Here is an 8,197-nt window from a genome sequence, read left to right on the forward strand (position 1 = left end):
TATTATGCCTTATAGGTATTATACCTATAAGCCATATCCATACGATTCATTCACTAGTGCCGCCCCTCACTAGGTTTATAATTGTTATATCATTGATATACAATTTATTTCTATATATATGGCATTTATATGCCATATCCATACAATGCATTCACATTTCAATGTATATTTACTTGTTATACATTATTATGCCTTATAGGTATTATACCTATAAGCCATATCCATACGATTCACTTATATAAATATATGTATATTTTTCTATACATAATTTTTTTTTACTTTTGTATGGTTTTCTATGCATATCCATAGTTTATATGGATATGCTTGGCGTTCTATATAGTATTGACAAATTCATATGCATAACATAAGTTTTGACCAATACGAGGAGGGGCCCGCCAACGACCACCTCCCTATAGTAGTTTTTTACCCCACGCACTATTGCGTGCCTGTTTACAGTACTAGTGCCAGCTATCACTAGGTTTATATATCGTGTTTCAGTGATATATGGGTAAATTCTACCATTTATTCTTATGTATATGGCATTTCTATGCCATATTTATACAATCCATTCATATCTTAATGTATATTTATTATATTATACATTATTATGCCTTATAGGTATTATACCTATAAGCCATATCCATACGATTCATTCACTAGTGCCGCCCCTCACTAGGTTTATAATTGTTATATCATTGATATACAATTTATTTCTATATATATGGCATTTATATGCCATATCCATACAATGCATTCACATTTCAATGTATATTTACTTGTTATACATTATTATGCCTTATAGGTATTATACCTATAAGCCATATCCATACGATTCACTTATATAAATATATGTATATTTTTCTATACATAATTTTTTTTTACTTTTGTATGGATTTCTATGCATATCCATAGTTTATATGGATATGCTTGGCGTTCTATATAGTATTGACAAATTCATATGCATAACATAAGTTTTGACCAATACGAGGAGGGGCCCGCCAACGACCACCTCCCTATAGTAGTTTTTTACCCCACGCACTATTGCGTGCCTGTTTACAGTACTAGTGCCAGCTATCACTAGGTTTATATATCGTGTTTCAGTGATATATGGGTAAATTCTACCATTTATTCTTATGTATATGGCATTTCTATGCCATATTTATACAATCCATTCATATCTTAATGTATATTTATTATATTATACATTATTATGCCTTATAGGTATTATACCTATAAGCCATATCCATACGATTCATTCACTAGTGCCGCCCCTCACTAGGTTTATAATTGTTATATCATTGATATACAATTTATTTCTATATATATGGCATTTATATGCCATATCCATACAATGCATTCACATTTCAATGTATATTTACTTGTTATACATTATTATGCCTTATAGGTATTATACCTATAAGCCATATCCATACGATTCACTTATATAAATATATGTATATTTTTCTATACATAATTTTTTTTTACTTTTGTATGGATTTCTATGCATATCCATAGTTTATATGGATATGCTTGGCGTTCTATATAGTATTGACAAATTCATATGCATAACATAAGTTTTGACCAATACGAGGAGGGGCCCGCCAACGACCACCTCCCTATAGTAGTTTTTTACCCCACGCACTATTGCGTGCATGTTTACAGTACTAGTGCCAGCTATCATTAGGTTTATATATCGTGTTTCAGTGATATATGGGTAAATTCTACCATTTATTCTTATGTATGTATATGGCATTTCTATGCCATATTTATATAATTCATTCATATCTTAATTTATATTTATTATATTATACATTATTATGCCTTATAGGTATTATACCTATAAGCCATATCCATACGATTCATATACTAGTGCAGCCCCTCACTAGGTTTATATATCTCATTTTAATTATATATTGGTAAATTCTATTATTTATTCTTGTGTATATGGCACTTATATGCCGCCATATCTATAAAAATGCATTTATATTTCAATGTATATTTTCTATATTATACATTATTATGCCTTAAAAAGTTATTATACCTACCATAAGGCGATATCCATACGATTCATTTATATAAAAGATATATGTATAATTTTCTATACATAATTTTTTTTTATGAATATATGGGTTTCCTAAGCATATCCATATAATACATTTAGTTTTATATGGATTAGATTGGTCTTCTTTATTGTATTGCCAAACTCATATTGATAAAATAAGTTTTGAACAATAAGAGGATCAGCCGCCAACCAACCAACCACTGCTACCATTGGAGGAACATATACTTACTTTTTATATGTCCTCTTACTTGAATGGTCCTCTCTTTACTTGAAAATTTCATTACCATAGGAATCTATTTATACATGGAATATGATTTCCACTACTTTTTCGCGTCACTAATAATTAATATGACGATACAGACTTGCTACCATAACATAAGTCTTGAACAATAATAGGAGCAGCCGCCAACCAACCACCAACCAACCAACCACTGCTACCATTGATAGTAATTTTATATGTCCTCTTTAGTTGAATTTCAATACCATAGGAATATTTATACATGGAATATGTTTTGCCACTACTTTTTCGCGTCACTAATAATATGACGATACAGTCTTGCTACCATAACATAAGTTTTGAACAATAAGAGGAGCAGACACACCAACCAACCAACCGCGCTGCTACCATTATATATACTTATATTTATATAAGTCCTCTTTACTTGAATGGCCTCTTTACTTGAATTTCAATACCATAGGAATATTTATTTATACATGGAATATGTTTTGCCACTACTTTTTCGCGTCACTAATAATATGACGATATAGACTTGCTACCATAACATAAGTTTTGAACAATAAGAGGAGCAGACACCAACCAACCAACCGCTGCTACCATTGAATGAACCATATATACAAACTTTTATATATGTCCTCTTTACTTGAATTTTAATACCATAGGAATATTTATACATGGAATATGTTTGCCACTTTATCATCGCGTCACTAATAAGATGACGATACATTTTGTTTGTTCAATATTTACTTATATATTGATGTTTCCAATTTAGGTCTTTTATATTTCTTCTTCCCTACCTTACACACCACAAACAAAGTGGCGTGCGATGCTGCAAGCAAGCATAATGATTATGCCCGCTTGCAACATCTTTATTATCGAATCATCAAGCAAAGGATAAGCTTCAGTGGATCGCAGTATGGCAGCTGCTCAACCACTTACAACACCTTGCCTGTTACAAAAGTCGTTTACAATTGATTCTAGGCTTTGTCATTGTATTAAATAATGCTTTTATATGTAACTAGCGCGGCATCAGGTGATCAAAGATCCTCCCAATTTACTATGTTACAAATTACATTGGCATCACATCCATTGTCGTTTATAAAGTAAATTATAAACTTTAAATGGTTTAGAAGCCATACAATGCAAATTGCCCCTTATTTATCATTGCAGTCCAGCACGGATACGACCTTAGAGGCGTTCAGGCATAATCCAACGGACGTAGCGTCATACCACTGTTCGCTCGAACAAGTATTGTGCCATTGGTCCGTACCTGCGGTTCCTCTCGTACTACGCAGGAATGCTGTCGCAACAACGTTTTGTCATTAGTAGGGTAAAACTAACCTGTCTCACGACGGTCTAAACCCAGCTCACGTTCCCTTGCATGGGTGAACAATCCAACGCTTGGTGAATTTTGCTTCACAATGATAGGAAGAGCCGACATCGAAGGATCAAAAAGCGACGTCGCTATGAACGCTTGGCCGCCACAAGCCAGTTATCCCTATGGTAACTTTTCTGACACCTCTTGTTAAAAACTCTTTAAACCAAAAGGATCGATAGGCCGAGCTTTTGCTGTCCCTGTGTGTACTGAACACCGAGATCAAGTCAGCATTTGCCCTTTTGCTCTATGTGTGGTTTCTGTCCGCACTGAGCTGGCCTTGGGACACCTCCGTTATTATTTGAGAGATGTACCGCCCCAGTCAAACTCCCTACCTGGCAATGTCCTTGAATTGGATCATACCTGAGTAATTGGAGTTATACCAAATTTTCAAATCAAAAATACATAAATGCACCGTTTTATTAAAGAATTTGTTTGCGATTATATAACAAACTCGTGATACTTTGATCAAGAAGCTTGCATCAAAACCCAATACCATAAGATATAATAAATATATCCGTATAATGGCTAGGAAATGATACACGTTCCATTTAATCAAGTAAGTAAGGAAACAATAAGAGTAGTGGTATTTCATTGGCGATACCAAACCGAAGTCTAATATCTCCCACTTATTCTACACCTCTTATGTCTCCTTACACTGCCAGATTAGAGTCAAGCTCAAAAGGGTCTTCTTTCCCCGCTAATTATTCCAAGCCCGTTCCCTTGGCTGTGGTTTCGCTAGATAGTAGATAGGGACAGTAGGAATCTCGTTAATCCATTCATGCGCGTCACTAATTAGATGACGAGGCATTTGGCTACCTTAAGAGAGTCATAGTTACTCCCGCCGTTGACCCGCGCTTACTTGAATTTCTTCACTTTGACATTCAGAGCACTGGGCAGAAATCACATTGTGTCAACACCCGCTAGGGCCATCACAATGCTTTGTTTTAATTAGACAGTCGGATTCCCCAAGTCCGTGCCAGTTCTGAATTGATTGTTAATTGATAATCGTTATAATTAATAAGAACTAATTGGTTTAACCCAATTAGTATTCTTAAAAATTTTAGCAAGAAAGTTCCACAATTGGCTACGTAACTAAACTATCCGGGGAACAAGTGACCAACATAAATGCCAGACACTCTATTTACCCAGAACGAGCACATAAACCATGTTATTGTTTCCCAATCAAGCCCGACTATCTCAATCTTCAGAGCCAATCCTTATCCCGAAGTTACGGATCTAATTTGCCGACTTCCCTTACCTACATTATTCTATCGACTAGAGACTCTTCACCTTGGAGACCAGCTGCGGATATTGGTACGGCCTGTTGAGAAGTTTGCGTGTCCCCACCATAAATTTTCAAGGTCCGAGGAGAAAATATCGACACAACAGTATATGTCATGCTCTTCTAGCCCATCTACCATATCTCTCTGCGAAAGACTTCCATGGTAGTACGGCTATAAAACAGAAAAGAAAACTCTTCCGATATCTCTCGACGGCTTCTTTATGGTCGTTCCTGTTGCCAGGATGAGCACGAGGCCCATATTTAATAACAAACGGATACTCAACAGGTTACGGAATTGGAACCGTATTCCCTTTCGTTCAAAATTATTCAAGTATATTAATTAGCTTGATTTATATAATATAATTATATTTGTATGGCATTTGTGTTTTACTTGAAAATTTTCGGCTTTCGCCTTGAACTTAGGACCGACTAACTCGTGATCAACCACTGTTCACACGAAACCCTTCTCCACTTCAGTCCTCCAAGGTCTCATTCGATTATTTGCTACTACCACCAAGATCTGTACCAATGGCAGCTCCATGCAGGCTTACGCCAAACACTTCTACGCATACCATTGTACCTTCCTACTCACTAAAGTTTCAAAATTTATATCACAAGTAATATAAATCATCTACTTTAGCGGTAATGTATAGGTATACAACTTAAGCGCCATCCATTTTAAGGGCTAGTTGCTTCGGCAGGTGAGTTGTTACACACTCCTTAGCGGATTTCGACTTCCATGATCACCGTCCTGCTGTTTTAAGCAACCAACGCCTTTCATGGTATCTGCATGAGTTGTTAATTTGGGCACCGTAACATTACGTTTGGTTCATCCCACAGCGCCAGTTCTGCTTACCAAAAGTGGCCCACTGGGCACATTATATCATAACCTTGAACTTCATATCAAGAAAGTTAAGGTTCTTACCCATTTAAAGTTTGAGAATAGGTTAAGATCGTTTCGACCCTAAGGCCTCTAATCATTCGCTTTACCAGATAAGATTATTTTATATAACATTAAAATGCACCAGCTATCCTGAGGGAAACTTCGGAAGGAACCAGCTACTAGATGGTTCGATTGGTCTTTCGCCCCTATACTCAATTCTGACAATCGATTTGCACGTCAGAACTGTTTCGGTCTTCCATCAGGGTTTCCCCTGACTTCAACCTGATCAAGTATAGTTCACCATCTTTCGGGTCACAGCATATATGCTCAAGGTACGTTCCAGTTAGAGGCATAAATAATATAAATATCATTATACATAACTATATAGAACGCCCCGGGATTGTGTTAATTAGCTATAAATAGTTAAAAAACTAATCCCATTATTAGTCAAGTTAATTACGCTATTAGGTTTATATCCCAATAACTTGCACATATGTTAGACTCCTTGGTCCGTGTTTCAAGACGGGTCCCGAAGGTATCCTGAATCTTTCGCATTGTTAATCATACAAGTGCATATAATAAACACAAAAATCAATGATAATTATGCCATTATATAATTCCGAAAAATTAACGCACTGTATTCATATAAATCTATCAGCACTTTATCAAATTAATAACATTTATTCTGTGTTAAAATGCAAGCAAATTAATTTGAATAAACTATAAGTTATATTTTATGATAAATTTTGTATGCTAATAGATTACAATGTCCTTATATGGAAAAAATGCACACTATTATCATAATATTGTTTAAATATTACAATTTTAATGATGAATTTTCCATAACGGATATTCAGGTTCATCGGGCTTAACCTCTAAGCAGTTTCACGTACTGTTTAACTCTCTATTCAGAGTTCTTTTCAACTTTCCCTCACGGTACTTGTTTACTATCGGTCTCATGGTTATATTTAGTTTTAGATGGAGTTTACCACCCACTTAGTGCTGCACTATCAAGCAACACGACTCTTTGGAAACATCATCTAGTAATCATTAACGTTATACGGGCCTGGCACCCTCTATGGGTAAATGGCCTCATTTAAGAAGGACTTAAATCGTTAATTTCTCATACTAGAATATTGACGCTCCATACACTGCATCTCACATTTGCCATATAGACAAAGTGACTTAGTGCTGAACTGATTTCTTTTCGCTCGCCGCTACTAAGAAAATCCTGGTTAGTTTCTTTTCCTCCCCTAATTAATATGCTTAAATTCAGGGGGTAGTCCCATATGAGTTGAGGTTGTGTATAACTTTTTTTGCAATTAATTCTTTATATATAATGATAAAACATTTTATTAAATTCGTTATATATTTTATATATTTGTATGGCATTTGTTTGGTCTAACGAATCAACGAAGAATAATAATATTGTCAACGGCTTTCTATTTACTAATCTTTAATAAGAGACAATTCTAGATAAATTTTTTATGCTAGACATTTCTCAGTATTATTTGATTGAAAAAGAAAATATTTCTCTTCGTTTTTCACATTCAAATTATTTACTAATGTGAGATAATGTTTTTCATATATTTGTTAATATTATGAATAATATAATAATTAAATTATTATTATCCAATAATATACCATATGCTTATAAAATTTCATTATAAAATTTATATAAACAACTTAATTAGCATAGTCTTACAACCCTCAACCATATGTAGTCCAAGCAGCACTATAAAATTAATTAAAGTACATAACAGCATGGACTGCGATATGCGTTCAAAATGTCGATGTTCATGTGTCCTGCAGTTCACACGATGACGCACAGTTTGCTGCGTTCTTCATCGACCCATGAGCCGAGTGATCCACCGCTTAGAGTTTTATATATTGGTTTGGTAATTTTGTCATATATGTTTTTATTGAAAGAAATTAAAAATACACCATTTTACTGGCATATATCAATTCCTTCAATAAATTGATTTTTATACCTAAAACGAATGCTGCGAAATGTCTTAGTTTCATATAACCAATAATATATCAAGTATTTTTTAAATGGCATTTACGGTATTAATACTTTTTTTTAGCGATATATATTGAAATTTATATAAAACATTAACCTGTAATAATCAGGTACAACATTGTACATTTTAGGTTGTTGCATTATCCAATGTATGCGCATAACTGAGATGAACAATACATATCGCAACGCGTGTATATTATGGTCCATATACACACAGTGTTTTATTAATTAATTGCATTTAATATACAATATAATAATAATATTAAATAAATTTAATAATTTCGATTTGCTTGTTCGAATTTGTTATTTGTTTGCTTTTGCTTATTTATTT

General features: G+C 34.1%; 2 non-coding genes across 2 annotated transcripts; both read right to left on the reverse strand.

The window, feature by feature from the left end:
* Positions 1-3,175: 3,175 nt before the first annotated feature.
* On the reverse strand, positions 3,176-7,146 carry LOC119558485. Its single transcript, XR_005220209.1, has one exon. It is a non-coding gene; the product is annotated as a large subunit ribosomal RNA (ribosomal RNA).
* Positions 7,147-7,547: 401 nt separating this feature from the next.
* Positions 7,548-7,726, reverse strand: LOC119558481. The gene has a single exon (XR_005220205.1). It is a non-coding gene; the product is annotated as a 5.8S ribosomal RNA (ribosomal RNA).
* Between the last annotated feature and the right edge of the window lie 471 nt (positions 7,727-8,197).

This window comes from Drosophila subpulchrella, unplaced genomic scaffold (assembly GCF_014743375.2).
Source record: "Drosophila subpulchrella strain 33 F10 #4 breed RU33 unplaced genomic scaffold, RU_Dsub_v1.1 Primary Assembly Seq103, whole genome shotgun sequence".
NCBI classification, from domain to species: domain Eukaryota; kingdom Metazoa; phylum Arthropoda; class Insecta; order Diptera; family Drosophilidae; genus Drosophila; species Drosophila subpulchrella.